An 18,808-nucleotide genomic window follows, 5' to 3' on the forward strand; every position below is an offset into this window, starting at 1 on the left:
TGAACCCTGAAAACATGTAGTAAGTCTATAAAGGTAACCAGTCTCTTGCAGTCTCTTATCCTAGTTTCAGGTACTCTCTCTGTCCCACCTAGAAGATGTTCTAGGACATCCAGCAGATTGCACTTGGTTTGACCCGTAGATAGCCTGTCCATAATGCCCAGAATAAAATACGAAGATTGGACACAGCAACATCAAAGATAAGCTCCTTCTGAGCTCAGGGTATATATAAACGAACCCCTTCGGTGGACATCTGCCGCAGGCACGGCTATTCATCCATGCACTTTAGAATGCAGCTATGACTATGAGAAATTTTGTCTAGCTGGTCGCATAACCTTTTTTTTCCTCACTGAAACCCCAGACTTTTCTCAACACCTCTGCCATTAGAATACAGTGACAACTATGACAAATTTCGGTCTAGCTGGAACATATCGAGTCTCTGGCACTAGCGCTCTGTTGTGACCTCTCTCAGCAATCATCCACTTGCCTGACCCCTCAGGTTGCTTACTGGAGCCTAGCCAGCCCCCTAAGTCCTAATCTTGGCCAAATGCACACACGCATATTAATTGTCCACTGAGAACTTTCCCCATACTTGGACTTCGTTCCTTGAGGGCGTACCTACCACAAAGCGCGTTGAGGCCATACAAATGGGATAAGGCCTTATATAAATGACTAATACAATACAATGCAATCACCAGTAAGGTTGTGCAATGGGAGGAATGATGGGTGGAACAGGACTGAATAGGGTTTAAGCTTCTGAGATCTAAGACAGACCAGTCGGCCCGATGGGCATGGACACAGCAGAGATGAAGATGAAGGTAGTCAGTCAAAATCTCGAAAACAAAATATCGAATACAAAAAGACCGAAAAAAAAAATATCGAAAAAAAAAATATCGAATTTTTTATTTATTTATTTATATATGTTTTTGGGGTCAGGTAAGTAAAAAAAAGGGGTAAAATAAAAAAAATGAAAAAAAGGGGGGTTGGGGGGGGGGAACCCCCCCATTTAAAAAAAAACACATTGAAAAAAAAATTCGATATTTTATTTTTCGGCCTTTTGTATTCGAGATTTTGGTTTTCGAGATTTTTGAATTCGATATTATCACTATGAACCGAAGATGAAGCTATGCTGTCCAGTGGGAGTGGACAGCAATTACCTTCAGTTAAGAGGAGTTGGAATAGGGAGTCTTCTAATTCTCTGGGGTGGATCACTGCTCAGTGAATACCAGTTCAGCACCCTCGTGAGGTGCTTTTAGACAGGCTGGGCTTCATGTAAAATAATACAACACTCACTCTTCCAGAATGGGTGCTGTGTCAGAGCTGGCAGCAAAGGTATATCAGCCTAAAGAGGTGATCCTGAAGCTTGGACGATGAAAGTCAGACTGCTTCTGCCGCTAAGTGTGCCCTAGTGATAGTAATACATGCAGGGAATCCCCAGTCGGACACTGTTTATCCTTACCTTGCCAATTATCACAGCGGCCCTTAGGGGTTTTCCCTCCACTTTTTCCCATCCTGTGTTTTCTTTTGGGTGGGAGGCTTTCTTCCCTGCCAAGGCTGTAGCGAACAGCAGGAATTAATGCTAAAGAGCCATCAGGGCATAAGACAAGTACATCCTCACATTTTTGCCCCAGAAGAGAAAATAAGTTACTCAGCCAAGAGGGCCAACTCGTATCAAATAAGAAGGAATCAGACTGATACCTCAGTAGCATAGTGGGCACCAATACGGCAATGGGGTGGGGTACAACAACAAGCAGGGGCTTTCCCTGTCATAGGTTAGTTCTGGGAGTTGCTCAGGGCAAAGGCCTCTGACCAATGTCTGGTTACACCAACTCATCCAGCCCATTTGGACTGTACTTGTCCACATGGCAGAGCCTGGCAGGACACTACCACGTGTGTTTTGCTGCAGAGTGGCAGACATTTAGCTCTTGTCAACACACATTGTTGGGGCTGGCAGCTGGAAGGCCACAAGGATGGGACCGACAGGTCGAGGGTGAAGCAACTCTCTCCACCTGGATAAAGCCTCCGACTGACCATTGAAAGTAGCCACCAACGTGGTAACAGGTACAAACAAGTAAGTGATTTTCCCCCATCGTTTGGCCCGCTTACGAATTAAGAAGGTTGCAGCCTTATCTAACCCAAATGTATATGTAGTGCCTTTATTGCCTCTGAGTCTTTTTCTTCATATCTCCAGTTATTGAGTGTATGTTTTACTACATACATGTCTGAGTAATTTGCCGGAAAGAGGGGGCGGTTGACCCCTACGGGGGTGTTGTGTCTCTTACTGGCAGCACAATGTTCTTTAAAAAAAAAAGAAGAGTGAACCTACAACCATACTATACAATAAAAGGCCCGATGTATGTTTGTCCGAAGCCGTCATGCAACTCCTTTTCCTGTTAGCACCGCTAGAGGGAGCTGTTGCCTTATGTATACAATAAGAAGACTTCAAGTTCATCCTCCAGGCGAACAAAATATGTATTTCAACAAAAAAATGTATTTCAATGTGTTTTCCAACAACAAAAATGTGTATTTCAACAATGATAACATACAATTAGCTGCAAAAAAAGCCCAAGTAAGGGCTACCACTTTAACAGCATACTTCAAGTTGCATGAAAGGAATCATGCTGCACGTGAATTGTATTACTCTGACACCCCCCAACATTATGTATTTGAGTCCAAAACCCGTAAGTGGAATCCAAGACAATGAGGAGCAGATACAACAATTGGCGGTATGTACTATGTTGAACTTTCAACAGATTCTGAGAGATTTTGTTTGAGGTTACTACTCCTCCATGGAAAAGGAGCAAGATCCTTTACAAACATGTTTTGTTTCTATTAACATAAATTATGTGAAAATACACCACATAACATATTTACACTCTGAACGTGTCTTCCTTTATGCACATTAGCCTGTGTGCGCAGGCTTTTCCACTAGTAAAGAATAAAGCAGGGCATAAGTTAAAATGTCTGTCAGGCGGGGAAATGGGGGATAGAGTGTTGAGAAGGAAATGGTTATGCTGAGGACAATTGCTAAATCCCGAATTAGCACAAACACTGCATAATATAAAGTGGTAAAACAGCAAGAACTTTCGAGGCAGTTATGCAGCTTTCCCAAGAGTACTCTGATAAGTGGATGGCTATTTATTTTACAAATGAGAACCTAATATAAGATTCTCTCTCGTCTGTGTATGTTAATGCTTTCCTGGCACTTCTAAACGTCCAGAAGTGCCACCCAAGGTTTGCTGCTTTGACATTTGCCAGATGCCCAACATTTCCTAAATGCCCTAAAGTGTTGACTGCCTATGTTATCCAAGGGTCTATAAAGACAAGCTAAGTACTTTAATTTAGGAATGTGTGTTGGGATGCGGTATTGTTCCGAAACTAAGACGTTTTTATTATACCAGAAGCTGCTTGATATTCACAATTTAGCCCATTACCCTCCAGAGAGGTGCTTTTGCAGGCAGCATTTAGGAGTTTTAAGTCACTCAGAGTAACAAGAATTTCGATAAAGAGCAGATGAATGACTGCAATTAACCAATTACATTTCAGACAACTGTTTTTGCAGTCAGAAATTCGTTTTAATTCATTCAAATGTGACAATAATTTAGGTAGCAGAGCGAATTTGTTACTTTTGATTGTACTGGCATATATATTTCTCTCCACAAATGGCAGAAAAATTCCCTAAGCAAATAGTTTTTTCTCCTATATATACTTCTTTGGGCAGAAAATGCGTGTATCTCCACGACTGGGAGGTACTATCTGGATGCAATTCTTTGTCCCTCATTCTAATGTTTTAGCAGAATCCATCAAAAAAGAGCCTACTTTCGGGTCATGCCCTTTGAGTGGTGACAGGCTCGAAAATCCGGGTGGACCTCGGGTTCCCTCGTATGGCCCTGCTTCATGTGGTGAATCCGGGTGGATGGTGGCTGTCATTACAATTGATCCCTATCGCCTGTGCTGCTTCTGAGCAGGTGCAAACATTCTGGTGCAATACATAGGGATCAAGGCTATCCACAGTGTTCAAAGTGCTGATCTCCACAGGCTTTGGATTTCTTGCATTGAGCAGGAACCCCTGCTATGAAACTCTGGGTCAGAGTATATTGTGGGATGTATGCATATTTTTTCTGACATATTTCTTCTCTCTCTCTTGAATCACGGGACAACATTCATAAGGCATTTGACCCGCAATCTAAGGCTACATGTAGGTTTGTCTGTAAGCACTCACCCATGTATTGTTTTGTGTGCTAGTGGCTGAAGGTCAAATCTTGAACTAAGACAAAGTTCCAGAATAGTTGTTTGAGTACCTTGGGGGGCATTTTATTGTTTGTATTTTATCCAGATGTTTCATACAATGAAAGACATTACTCAATGGGTAGTGGAGAACTTTACAAAAAAATAAAAAGTACACAAGTTACAAAATAAAGTCCTTTTATTCTATGGCTAACCATGGGCCTCATTCACCTGGGAATAATGTGGACAGATACGCCTTCAAATATATACCTCAAAAATTAGCTCTTGGCTTTGTCTAAGGTGTAGTCATTTCATATTGCATGTTGCCACCACCATCTCCTAAAGAAAGTAATTGAGTTGTGACCTTCACTTCTAAATCTAGGGCTCTGAAGTCTTAGCCATCCATTGGTGCCTCAATCCTTTCCTTTAGAGCCCCACATCCACTCATTTCTCAAGACTGTGGTGGGCCGTGCTTCACAGCCTTTAAAAGTCAAACAGGCAATGTTTATATTGTTGCAAGCTTCTAGTTGTAACCAATAAGGTATTTTGATTTTCCGATTGATAGGAGGCCTCCTTTGTTCTCTCATCATACTGCATGAAGAAAGGCCTTTACGGGGATCCTGGTCACCTTCTGAAGCCAGGCCATTTCCTCATCTTCATCTATCCTCCTTTGCACTGTCCTTTAGCTCACAGAGTAAAGATTGCTACCGGCAGGACTTGGACTCAAAGTAATGGAGATTACCAGTAAGTAACCAGGCCATTGCTTCATTATCCATTTTCCTTGTCAAAGTCCTTTGCTAATGGACTGTGACAAGGGGGACATGGATTCGGGCTTATGAAGATTCCTGGTAAGTAATAAGGCCAACACTCTCCCACCTTTATCAGTTACGGACAACGACAGAGCTTGAACAAATGCATTTGATTCATGTTTCCTTAGTTATGGTAGGTTGTTCAGTATTCTGTTTTGGTTCTGTGAATTTCAGCAGTAGGGTGTAAATGGGAACCCCAACAAACATCAAGATGTGTTTTTACAAGAATGTTGGCTACCTCGGACTACTTGAGCTCTTTCTGCCACATGCATTAACATCCCCTTCAAGCACACCCATGTCAGCCCTTGCTGTACTGAGCATGACTCAGAAAGGACATCTCTACATATGTGAAAACAGAAAGGTGATGGCTGGAAGGTTTTGAATTAATCATAACCTCGGGCAAAGCTCTGGGTAACCCTCCAGACCATCGTTTTTCAGCCTGCCAAGCCATTACAGAAGGGGAAAAACCATATGCAAATCAGGCTTGGTCCTACCCCAAAAGGGGCAGTCCAGCCCGAACTGCTAGGTCACATCCCTTCTGCACGAGACCACAAGCATCCCCAGACATGTTTCAGCCTTCTTGGGCGTCAGTGAGGAGTAGCTTGGGTCTCTAGGCCCGGCAGACTCGGGCCCCGTGTCTGGGCATACCCGTCCCACTCGGGGTGACTTTGACAAAACAGAAAGGTGATGGCTGGAAGGTTTTGAATTAATCATAACCACGGGCAAAGCTCTGGGTAACCCTCCAGACCATCGTTTTTCAGCCTGCCAAGCCATTACAGAAGGGGAAAAACCATATGCAAATCAGGCCTGGTCCTGTACACTATCAGTTAAACACGGGGATGGTAGGGGACACTGAAGACACAACTTCACAAGGGAAACACCGGGCTCACCCCCACACCCAAACTTCTCAGCTTTCTCTCTGTCTAACGGTCACCCAGTAGAACCTCCAACACTAACATTCCACCCGCTCATGACATCACACACAGCTACTCTCCAAGCCACATTACAACATGTACCTTGGCAGGCCGGTTTGCTGGCCCACAGCGACTCTTCTCCTTCAGCCAACAGCATAATGCATATATAGTGTGAACGTATGTTATGCATTAAAATGCTGAGGGCAAGCATGGAAGTAAAGAAAAACATTATTTTGCTCAAACAGACAATAAGGGAGAATAAGAAAGAAAATTATCAATAAATATGTGGATAAAATTGGCCCCAAGAATAGAGAGGAAACACTTGGGTAGGTATGATATGATATCTTATTTATATCACGCTGGTACACAAGTGTTTGGGGTGAGGTGCCTTTGGACATAGTTGAGTTTTCATGCTTTCCACCGGTGCATGCTGCTAACACTTGGCACCAGTGCCGTTTTTCCAGATAACCATCAGTGTTAACTCCTCACACTAACTCCCTCTTCTACCTCATGCAGACCATTATAGTGAGCTTTTCACGCCGGTTCAATGCCAGCTTCTCATACAGCCTAATGCAGCTAACTGCTTGCTCGACAACCAGTGCCACCTTCTCACTCTCCAATAGCTCTTCAGAATGCCCACCATTGCGAGATTATTGCACTTCCCAGAGCCCCTTACACTGTCCTCCAGCATCTCACACTGCCCACACTTCCTCGCACTGCACACCAATGCTAGTTTCCAACACTGCCCACCGGTTCCAGTTTATCACACTGCTCAGAGCGCCAAACACTGCCCACAAGGGCCAACTTTACAACCTGCACACAACTCCTTTGACTGCTCAGTGGTGTTGGTTACCTATTCACACTGCCTTCCAGTGATCAATAACCTATCCAGGCTGGTCGTACATGCGTAGCAGCAATATTGTAGGCAGATGGCCAAGAAATGTCTTAATGTCTTGAGCCCCGTTTGAAATATTAAACGGTTAAAGAGAAAGACTCAAAATCTCATAACTGCACTCATATACCTTTAGCCTGATGTATGCAGCTAAATACACGCAGCCTGATACCCACAGCTTAACGCAGTGGTTAGTTCATAATCGGCGGTTGGTCCCTGTTCCACATTTTAACTTCAGTGTGTTAGTGTGACGAATCAACTTCCAGGGCACCAGTGGTCCAGGGATGTATATCAGTTTATAAACCAGAAATCAACCCCACATCTCTAGTACACCAGAAGGGATCCAAACAGATTGGAATACAAGTGAATTATAAGACCTCCTTGTCCAATTTTGGTAACCTGGACGGAACAGCAGGCTTATGTCCGCAAGCTCGTGGATCATTGGTTAGTTGCAACACAGCGAACATATAATTATTACCCAATGATACAAGGGACTGTCCAGTCAAGGTTGTATAAAGCTATCTACTTTATTATTACTACAACCGACAGTTCTAGCACACTACACTACAAAAAACAACCCACACTGTAAAAGAACACAGAGGAGAGACAGCTTCACGAGGGAATGGGATGCAGTCTGGATACTGACAGGAGGGTAGTCTGCAAAGTAATCAGTCTTACTGTTCAAGGTTATTCAGTTCCAGCACCAAAGGGGCAAAGGTTCATAACTGTCTCTAGGGGCCTTTGGAGAAGGACCAGGGGTGCAGAACCACAATGTACCTGGTGCTGAAGAAGTTGTTGGTGCTCGACAGCGTTGAGGCGGTTCCAGGGCGCTTTGCAGCCCTTGAGAGAGAGTTAGTGGCAGGAGACAGGTAGTTCAACAAGCGAGGCTGGACGGACGTCTGCAGGCTGTCCGGCGCGGAAGCTCAGGGCCAAGAATCATTATCTCTGTGCTGGTTGGCGGATCTGGAATACTGATCGAGCTGACTCGGGCGGCTCTTGTGACTCCGGCGATCGCACGTGAGAGGGGCCGCAGGCTCTCCATACCTGACACAATCAGTTTTCTAATCAGAAGAAACTCCTACCTGCCGCATACGTGAAACGATTGGAAAGTAGAGCGCTCATTGTTGAATTACAAAGCAAAAAAAAAATGCCTGTGGATTGCTTGAGACTGAAAACCAGGTGTTGTAATGGTGATCATTAGAAACTGATGTTTCATGGCACAAGAGTTTCCCCTGCTGAATTTCTCTATACTATTTTCTGATTAAAACGGACATTAAAAATGTCGGGATCATGAATACTGTTACACTTAGAAAACAGTTAGAATAGGACATTGGTTGTCTATTTAAGTTCCCCAAATAAGGAATCTGTCAATGATAAGAATTGTTGAAATGGTAGACACATGAATATTTGATTTTATCAAGTGCTAGCAGATTTGAGTGTCATTTGTCTATGACCATAGTTCCTCCCATTGGTGTTCTTAGTATACATATATTTGAGAATGACATTCCTCTGGTTACTTAGTACCAGTCATTTTATTTTTATTTTTTATTTAGTTTAAATAACACGATTGATGAATGTTCTCATATATGTGTTTTTGTTTATAAAATGATGTGTGAGGTAATAATTTAAATACTTACACTAGTATTATTGTGAGCTTGTTGAACTATGTTATAGCAAATTGTATTTCTCACATCCAGTTTTCACTTTTGAGCCAACTCCGAGAGGTGGGGTCCTGTGCGGACACAGACCATTGTAGGGTATTGTTCAGAGGTGTCAGGACTTCATTGTGGAATAGTATAGTTGTTACGAGGGCCCAGTCTTGACCTCTTTAAACACCCTCAGTCCTTATAAGTTGATTGACTCCGGCGCAACAACAGTCAGCAGTGCAGCCGGATGGGGGTCGAGGACGCGACTGTCTTGAAAATGTCCTTAAAAGATGGACACTGGAAGATGCTTGTGTGGCACTCCTACTAGCTTCTTCGCAGGGCTTGTATCCTTTCAAAGCGAACGTCCCAAAGCTCCTGAGAGTGATTGCAGGCAACAGCCTTGTCCTTTGTACAGAGACTCTCCTGCACCTCCCACATAGGAAGCTTGCTTGCGGAACCTAGTAGGGCACCCTGTGTGCTGGCTGGGTACCGGCTCTGGAGCTGCTGGACGGGTCCTCTGAGTCTGGTATCTCCCTCTGTTCCATCCATGGGAGATTTGTTAGGGGAGGGATCTTGCTTTCCTCTTGGAAACTCCTGACCTTCCTTCACTGACAGAAGATGTAAGGTAGACTGTATCTTCAGCCCAGGCCCAAATGAGTCCTTCTTCTACTCCTTTCAAAGTCTTCGGATGATCTGTCAAGTGAGGTGGTCAGCCCTCTCTTAAATCCAAATGGGCCACAGTGATTGGTGCAGGATAAGCCTACCTTAATGGACAAATCCTAGGTCCCCACCAACAATCTTCTGTTATTCATGAGGTCAGGACCAGAGTGCTCTGCAACAGAACAGACACAGGGTGACAACACATATCTAAGTCCCACCCATCTTCCTGTCTGTTGTAGATCAAAGTGTCTCTTTGGTTAACTGAGCCCTCTGTGATTCTTGATTAAAGCGCAAGTCTCCCTTGAAGTTTGTGATGTGAGCAGACTTCCTGTCTCTCCCAAATCACATCCTTTTTCCCTATGAAAAAGGTCTGCTCTGCAGGGACACCTGCGGTAACTGCTGGACCCAGACAGGCCATTCACTGCCTTTCAAACAGAGAGGTGGGAACTAGCTTCAAGTTGACACATTGCATATCAAAGGGTTGTTAGTCCCGTCTTCCTGTTGTCTGTCCAGCAATCAAGCCTCTCCTCTAGGCTTGCTTCAATTATCTCGTTAGTATGCACTGCCACACGGCGGATTAGACAAAAGGAATGCAGATCCATGGAGACTTTGACATATAAATTAGGCTGCCCATGGCTGGAGGAAGGTGTGCCTTTCCCTCTGCTTGAGATGCTTTGATGTACCCAGGGCTGTCACATTCCAGCTCAATATGACAGGGAAGGCGACGTCTGTAGGCTGTGTCTTCCCGGAGTACATGTGACTATGCGTTTTGTGCGGGAAGCAGATGAAGTGTGCGCTGAATGGCCTTGCACATTTCTCGGAGGCTGATCTCACTCATTTTCATTATTAAAAAATCAAAAAAGCCCAGGCAAGCACACTCTCCCTGTGTGGATGGTCGAATTCCTCACAGTTAGGGGCTGACTAACGATGGTCCTGTGAAGCTCTCATGAGGGGAAGGGCTGGCCGCACTACCCTCCACTCCCTTCTCCTGCAAATGGGGCAGGTCTAATCACTGCCAAAGCTGCCTGCCTATTCCAGCAACATTCAGCTCTTCTGTTCAGTGATTCCCCCCATTATCTCAAATGTATGATTTTATATTCTAATTCAGTCCCTCCCCACTATGGCACAGGGCAGAACATGCTATATGCCATGTTACCGCAGAGCTCTGTTGTAATCCACATAGATTGCCACCAATAATATCATGGTTCCTTTGCTTCTTATCTATGACACAATCATACATTAACACAGACAGACCTATAGCCAACATTATAGGAGAGAAACTCATACTCACCTTTCCAAAAATTGTTAAAACTTTTAAAAGTTACAATAGTTCTGTGAGTTAAATGTTGGCAATAAATAACTGCATTGATGTAAAACATGTAATTAAATATGTAAGGAGGATGGCTTTTGTTTTTGAAGTCCAGGCCAAACATAAAGAAGAGCAGCCAAGTGGGTTTGTCATTGCCCCCAATCTAAGGTCAAGGAGTGGGTGTGGGCCCCATGGAGATGTTCGTGGGTAAAAGACTGTCCATCAGCAAGCTTGAGAATATGCGTCCAGCTTCACAGCTGGAAGTTATATTTTAAATACACTGCAATCTGTAGACGTCGTTCACTTCTTGGCTCTAGCTAGTTTGGGCTTTGTCTAGCCAGACCAAAAGATGCTCAAACATGGCATTAAGAATTGCATTGGTCCTATATGTCCGGTGATGTTAGGGTAGTATTCCACTCACAGTGACCTTGTGCTGCATATGGTACTTATGACCAAACCTTTAACACTTGACATAAACTAAGGCATTCATAAATGTAATGCCTTCCTGCCATTTATTTATTTATTTGAATGTATGTTTAGCGCTGGCCCTAACCAGAGGGTCTTGCAGCGCCCTACATGGTTCAAATATTGAAAGGGTGGGAGTAGATAAAAGAAGTTACAGCATTTTTTCAGAAAGGATAAGAAGATTGGGATAGACAAGTCATAGCAGTGGAGGAGGGCAGAGCTATGTGTGCCTGAAATGCGCCTTGATTCCCTCATGTGCCTCCTAAGCCTAGTTACATTTTGTATGCCCTCTGTGCCTTCTAATGCGCCTCTCTGGCATGCCTCTGTAAACCTTGCAGGTCATTCAATTCACCTTTATGCCGTTCTATGCATTCCATTACTTTTTGAGCACCTGTCAGTCTTGTATGCATTCCATGCCTTTCAACGCACTTTCCTCTTATTACAATATGGAATCCAATGTGGGACTATAGCCCTCTGAAAACCCAGAAATGGAAAACCTCTGTGAGTCAAAGCAATACGATGCCATCCCACCGTGAGACGATGGCACCAGAAATGTCATATAATATTAACAATTGCTATTTATTTCTTTAAATAACAGTTTCCTAGCTGCAACTCGTTACATAACATGCAGTTCGTTACATAGGAAAAAAAAACAATCGTTCACTTGCTTTGACAGAGTTGACTTTGGTAATTTCTCTGTTCCTACATGTTTTAATACATACATTTGTACCGGCATAAATACATACTTATAGACAAATTGCAGAGGATAACAGGACCACCATGCCCAATGAACGGCCCATGTGTGTATCTGCCGTGGCACCTAACGGTTAACTTGAACTTTGGATGTGCACAAACTACGCTTGCCCCGTGTTCCAGAGAAGTTGGCTAGTGGGGGAAATACATGTTTTAGGGTTGAACCTGCTGCCAGAGAAAGAGACGAGTCTAAACACGTCTTGGTCACAACATGAGCGAATCACTCAACGCTCTGGTCCCCACTTCACCATTCAAAATTGGGAGCCCTTTAAAACGGGCAAAGCGCCTCTATTAATCGTTGTTTGAAAACATCGTGCAAATTTCAGAGTGTCCCCAAATACGGTGTTTTGCTAACTAGTGCGGGCAAGAGCTTAAACGTGACATGAGAGTCGGTTCCACTGAGTCACCCTTTAATGTTGCCACGCAAAATAAACAGTGTGCTTCTGTCTTTGCTTTTTGGGGGTTTCAAGCTAATGCAAAGGCAAGGTTTTCATAGTATTGTCCTGGCCTGAATCCAATACCCGCAGCCTGCAAACTACAGCTCTGTACGCCATAACGTGTCCTTGAGCTGTTTTTGAGATTTCAAATAAGTGTTTGTTTCAAACTGCGTTTATACCTGCACGGTGAAGTTAAGGCTCGAAAAGGCGGAGCAGTGTTTATCATTCAGAAGTACGAATAACTCACCCACTACTGCCGTGTCGCCCTCGGCTGCATTCCTGACCAAGGGAAGAGCAGGCTTCTAGGCGAAATGTACCGGGGGTTCGCGCGGCATTCTTGCTTCGTACGCCCCCAACTACCCCCGGACATCACTCTGGTTTCCCCATTCGCGACTCGAGTTAAATAGGAGTGAGAGAAGGAGGCAGTGACCCGGTTTCCAGTTTTCGCGTTTTGTTTTTGGCTTTCACACCTAAGTTCATAGAAAAGCAGCCGAAGAGGAGCGAAAGTTTCGTCTTACCTCGTTGTCACCGAAGCTCAACGGCGTGGTCCCGCCGCAGCCCGTGGGTCAGCCGCCGTGTCACGGACACGGTGTCAGCGAGGAGCCAAGTGCGGCGAAAACTGCGAGGGGTAAATGTTGAAATCTACCTGGGATTACATCAGGCGAAGGAAGAGAGGCAGGCAGGCAGGCAGATGCCTGGATGAGACAATAATTATGATATCAGCTGCTATCCTGCCTGCGGCACATGCACGTTTAATAATACGAGCTGCAGGTTTTACAGCACGGTGACGGGAGCTGACACCGGTCCTGCAGGTGAACAACCCGCTGACTCAAGCATTACACGAATTTCTGCCCGTTTCAGTCCCTCCTTCTTTTTCATTTGTTACTTATCCACGTGTAATGTCTCTCCACTAATTTCATTCTGTCCTCGCCTCTACGCCCCCTTCCATCATTCATGGCCTGCACGTGGTCTTATTACGTTTTTTTCTGGTATTCAGGCTACTGAGACTCCTGCGAGCCCGGAGCTCCAGTTTAGGATTCCTTCAAAGCACACGGGGAAGTGGTTCCCAGACTTTATTTTACAAATGTTGAAATAACGTATATAATTATACAAACTTTTAGCCATTCTTCCTTCTTTTTGAAAGAGACTTGCGACTGCTGCCTCCCCAACCCCTACATCTCTCTGGGCCCTCCTAGCAGGGCCAGCCCCACATTTGGAAGTCCACTGACTTAGGGTTCAGGTGGCCTACAGGAGTCACAAATAAACACTAGAAACATCTAAAGTGGGGTTCAGAGGTGGAAAAATAACCTCCTGTCCCCAGCCTGGATGTTCTACTGTTAGCAGCAGTACTTGTTACTTCTCTGGTCATGAAACCATCTATGCCAATGTACCCTGTTGAATAAACCACATTACCCCGCACCCCCCACACACACAAGTGAAGTAACAACTAATATGTTCTGCTGGATCGCATGTGAACTCACTAGCAGTTTTTAGCAAGCAGCAAGAAGAGCAATGTTTAGTGCAGCACTGGTAGCAGCAGGGCGAGCTCCCTCCACCACACAAAACAGGCGGCATAGTCCACACAGCCACAGTTTAAGCTTCACTGGCACATAACCAGTCTCTTATGTTTGAATTTTATAAATGAATTTTGTTCATTGAGGCATTTATGAAACGCTGTTAGTTCGTCTACTGTCCCTCTCCAAACCAAAAATTCAAATTAGGCTGAGGATTTGTGAACACAAATCATGTATAAGAAACCAAGTAGACACAAAACCACTTGTAGCCCACTATATATCCACACAACATAAGTGTACAGACATGTTATGGTTTGTCCTTCAAGTGATCAAACAGTCACCCAGAGGTGGCAATAGAGATCTGGCATTACAGAAAAGTGAACAAAAATGGATATACGACATAGATACAATGAAAAATGGACTCAATGTATCGGTGGAGTGGAATGTATCAACAGACAACAAACACCATGAACACCCCTTCCAGTACAAAAGACAAACTGAGTTTCTTTCAATGTCAAACACTTTTTTTGAGAAAACTCTTTTTGAAATAATACTGGTCTGAGAATTGCATATCAATCTTTTTTCACTATGAGTGCCTTGCGAGGTAAGCAGAAAACGTTTTTGACATAGCAATCAATACGATATAATCAGGCACATCATACATGGTCTACAATATATTTATAGAAACAAACTTTTTCTCAAAAACCACAATCAGAACTACATGCAAACACCAATGAGTACCATTAATGAAAAGATAACTCCCTTTTTCAACAGGGGTTCCTAAAAAAATAGTGAGGTCCTTTTCTATTTTGATGAAATTACAGTTTATACAAGTGGCCGCGATAGGGAAGACACGTGAATATGGGGATATACTTGCATTTCACTATACAAAGTATTGTGGCAATTACGGTTGAGTAGTCTGCCAATACTCCCGTAAATAAAATACGGACTTACCCATAAAGTCGATAAATAATGATTGATGTCTAAGGATTATAGGAGACACCCCTATACTAAGAACTACGGTAAAAATGGCAGATCACATTTCCGTACGGAGACTTACGGTAAAGCTATTCAAACCGTAAGCAAATCATGAACAGAAATAATAAATAACCGCAAAGTATTGCAATTTGCCCTGGACTTTTTGAGATCTGTGAAAAACGATCTAGAAAAACAAACTAGCAAATTGATATCAGACATAGAAGATGATCACATGACGTTTTTTTAGAAGCAATTCAATACGGACTAATCTCAGACTCATTCTAGTTCCGCAAAGGGAAGAGCGGCGTACTGCGAGAGCACACAGACGAGAATCACTGGCCTCTCCACAGTAAGAAAATGAGCATCTTATTACAACAATTTACCAATGTGTACTTACTCGGCCGCAACAGACGCATGCCTTTGCTTAAGTGAAACAGGGCTTTTATAAAATGGCCTAGCAGATGCAAGACCCAAATTTGACCAATATGGCTATACCTATTGCGTTTTTTTCTGCATTTTGCTCCAACAGACAATAGTTAGTTCGGTAAAATGTCAAAGCCATGTGCAAAAAGCGCATTGGTATTTTGGCAGCAAACAACAAATAAAAAATAAAACAATTTTAACAATGGATTTCACTATGTATATAACTTTTAATGAGACCGCATAAACCACGGACAGTCAACTGCTTTCTTCCTTTTCTTACATACAAAGATTGGATTGACCAAAAAAAAGGCTTGTTCTGTTGGGAAATCGATTAACCATACGTCAATGAATCATCATTTAACTTAATGCACCTGGATTGGGGTGCAGTCCTTTTGAATGTAACAACCAGTTGTACTCACTAAACGTAAGTGATATATTTAAAATAAATAATATATCTAAAAAAAACATGGATTTCACAATCGAAGTCAACAAAATACTTTTGTTGTTTTTGCAGAAAGTAAAAAGCTGAGGAAGTTAAGATCAATACTACTCCACTGCATTTTTCTCAAATGTCCCAGATTTAGCATTTTGGACAAAAGGTCAGTAATCATGTCGGTATATCTAGATGATATGTGGGACATCACCTCTTTGACACTGATTTTATTGCGTTTTTTTAATGTCTTATTACAATATTACAAGTAAAATAGTTTCTTACTTTTTTTTTAGATTAGAAGATCTACTAATTGGGGAAAGGAATGAACTCCATGAATAAACTGTTTTGTCCTGAAGATGGCCCATACACTGAATTGAGTGACAGCACTTGAGATGGTGCAGTACACACAATAGTGTCCGAAACATAAGTCGACCAGATAGGAAATGCTCATTTGTTTTTCGTTTTTTCTCTTTCGCAACACCAAATCATGTCTTACCAGGAATTTAATGTAAATTATCTCGATACCCCGAAATAATGTTCATTTTATTAGAATAAAGTGAAACAATTTACTACGTTTGTAATGATATGTGGTAAAAGGTTTTTTAAGATTTAAAAGTATGTTGTAAGGGATCACATGTCTATTTTTTATGTTATTTACAGTAAACTGCAAAGAGTAAATAAAATTGTATACCTTGCAGAACTAAAGTGGCTTAAGGAAAAGTGGTGTATAATCTAATATTTGTAAAAATGTTATATGATTGAACTGTCTGATGTCCATGAAGGGACTATAGAGAGGGGTAGTCAATCTGTTTTTTCTCTGTTGTACTAAAACAGCAGTGTACAATACTCATGTGAGGTAATAGAAGCTCCACGGTGAAAGGATAGTCAATGGGTGGAAGGATCGCTGTGCCTGTATTTATCCAGACTAAAATATTTCTAGGTTAAAAATATAGATGTATTCTAAATACAGCACAATAAAAATGTAGTCGTAAATGTTAATCAGTCAGTACAAACGTAGAGACGTATAATAGATACAGTAGACTATAAACGTATTTCTCCATGAATATCAAACAATGTAATAAAGTATCACTGTAAAACTAAACTATTTGCTCCACCTTGTACCTGTGGGGGTAGTCCTCCGGGTCGCCCCAAAGGGGCACATCCCCATGTTGCAAGAAACACTCTTTTAAATTAACTGTATTACTCCACTAACAATCATTTCTTTCATCAGCAGGTGACAGAAATCGTTGTATAATTGTATTGTGCCCTCTGTCGTTCTGCTCTCCCTCCTTCAAAACCTGGTTGTGCTATGCCTGTACTGCCAGACAGGCCCAGAAGTAGTTCTAAAATATGTGCTCTGACTTTAAATAATTTTAGAAAGGAATCCATTTGCTGCATAACCCCACACACTGTCCTTGCCCCCAATAACTAGAACATCAAACTGTCGATTTTCATTCATACCCATTCGGCAAGCCAGGAATAATTTTATTGTTTTTGCCTACACTTTCTGTGAGCTATGGTGGCTTTCCACTATTTCTGAAACCCCAAAGGGCATATTCTTTGCAGTTCCTTGATTAAACTGCCATATTGGCAGTTCTGCGAATTACACCGCCTGCTTGCCACAAGCTGTACGCAACCAAATTCAAATGAGGTGGTGCTTGTAGGAGGCATTTTTCCACAACTGGCCCTCACTAAGCCATTGTAACATGCCTTGGAAACTTCCATCCAGAGAACACTTGTGCCTTCTGGTGCAGTTTAGCTGGAGGTTCTTTGAGGACAAGGCTCCAGGTCATGTCCAAGAAGGGGCGATTTTCCAAAGGCAACTGTCTCATTTGTCAAAGGTTGAAAGCTGTCATGGCACTGGATGACCTATTCTCATATATCCCCAATCACAAAAACACCTTCTCTCTAAAGACTCCCAGTGTCACAAACAGTTGCTAGACTCCATCACATGCTGCAGCAACACATACCACAACCGCAACATACACCTGCCCAACCACAGACACAATAACATAAACACCTATTTCATCCACAACATGCACACACCAGTCACACATCAACGTCACTTCAACACTTATTTTTTCAAAACACTAAAATCCACAAATAAACTTTTTTCACTCATGAAAATAACACATCCTTTCACTCTCATACATTCTTCCACACTTTCTTTACAAATTCATTTGCTCTCAGAAAATCAACAACTGTGAAATCAACCCCTAAGAAACACACAGTGCCCAGTCATAACATCAAAACCATGGTGCACAATCTAATGACTGACATCACACACAAACACACACACACACACACAATCACCCTTTAAATGCACTAAACTGATGGCTCGGAAACCACCTACCACCACACACACACAACCACACACTAACTTGCAAGCGTTGGGTCTATGATTTGTTTCGATGTCCCACATAATGAAGATGTCAATACAGCAGAACCATTCATTTGTACCATTTGAGTTCAGCACCAGTAATCCTCCAAACATCACCTGTGTTCCAGACACATTTTAATCACATGAAAAAACCAGACATTTTCACCCAGCATGTGCTTGCTTGGAGTACACCAACACCCCCATCAAAAGAAAAGTGACTGTGAAATACGCACAACCACAAACCCTACAGACTGATCCCCAGCCAGGGGCATCCCAGTGAAGGGCGGTAGACTGAAGGGAGAAGATCATCACTGACCAACCTCTTTGCCTATGAGCCTTTGCCTTCCTCCTGGCTGCACCTGTGAGTACCCAAAGCTTCCTAAGTACTGTGCTGTGCTGTCTCTCCACACTGTGGTCCTATAATGCATTCACTCCTGCTCCTGCTCCTCTTACTGACTCCTCACTACGCTTTCTCCAATCACTTCCTCCTTTCCTACCCCTATCATGAAACTTGCATCTTGAAACTCCCACTAGTCCATCTCTCTTCCATCAACTTCCAACAAACAAAGCAGACGAGCTAACCAAACCTCCTTTAACACCTATCCACATCGCCTCTCTTACTCTGAGACTCAACTTCTCTACTCGTCCTTACCTATTCAACAGATCATTGTACTCTGGAATGCTCAGTCTGTATGCAACAACATCTCCTTTATCAATTACTTCTTTTCCTCAGCTCTCCTCCCCTAGACCTTCTTGTTATCACTGAAACCTGGATTTCTCCATCTGACACTGACACTCTGGTGGCCTTATATTACTCCAAACTATCCTTCGTTCACTCTCCTCGACTGACTAGCAGAGGTGGAGGCATCAACACCTACTTCTTTCCCGCATCAATGCTTCACAAATCTCTAATACCACGTCCTCTCCTACCTCTTTTGAGTTCACCATCTCTACTATTGCTCTGCCTCACT

The 18,808-nt window shown here is 42.9% G+C and overlaps 1 protein-coding gene across 1 annotated transcript in view; it reads right to left on the minus strand.

The window, feature by feature from the left end:
• Positions 1-12,803, minus strand: part of FOXN1 (forkhead box N1) — an 848,919-nt gene extending 836,116 nt beyond the window's left edge. The window contains exon 1 of the mRNA XM_069615340.1: positions 12,628-12,803. The gene's annotated coding sequence lies outside the window, so the exon portion shown is untranslated. The remainder of the gene's footprint in view (positions 1-12,627) is intronic.
• Positions 12,804-18,808: the final 6,005 nt, after the last annotated feature.

Source organism: Ambystoma mexicanum, chromosome 9 (genome assembly GCF_040938575.1).
Source record: "Ambystoma mexicanum isolate Mex_15411 chromosome 9, UKY_AmexF1_1, whole genome shotgun sequence".
NCBI lineage: Eukaryota > Metazoa > Chordata > Amphibia > Caudata > Ambystomatidae > Ambystoma > Ambystoma mexicanum.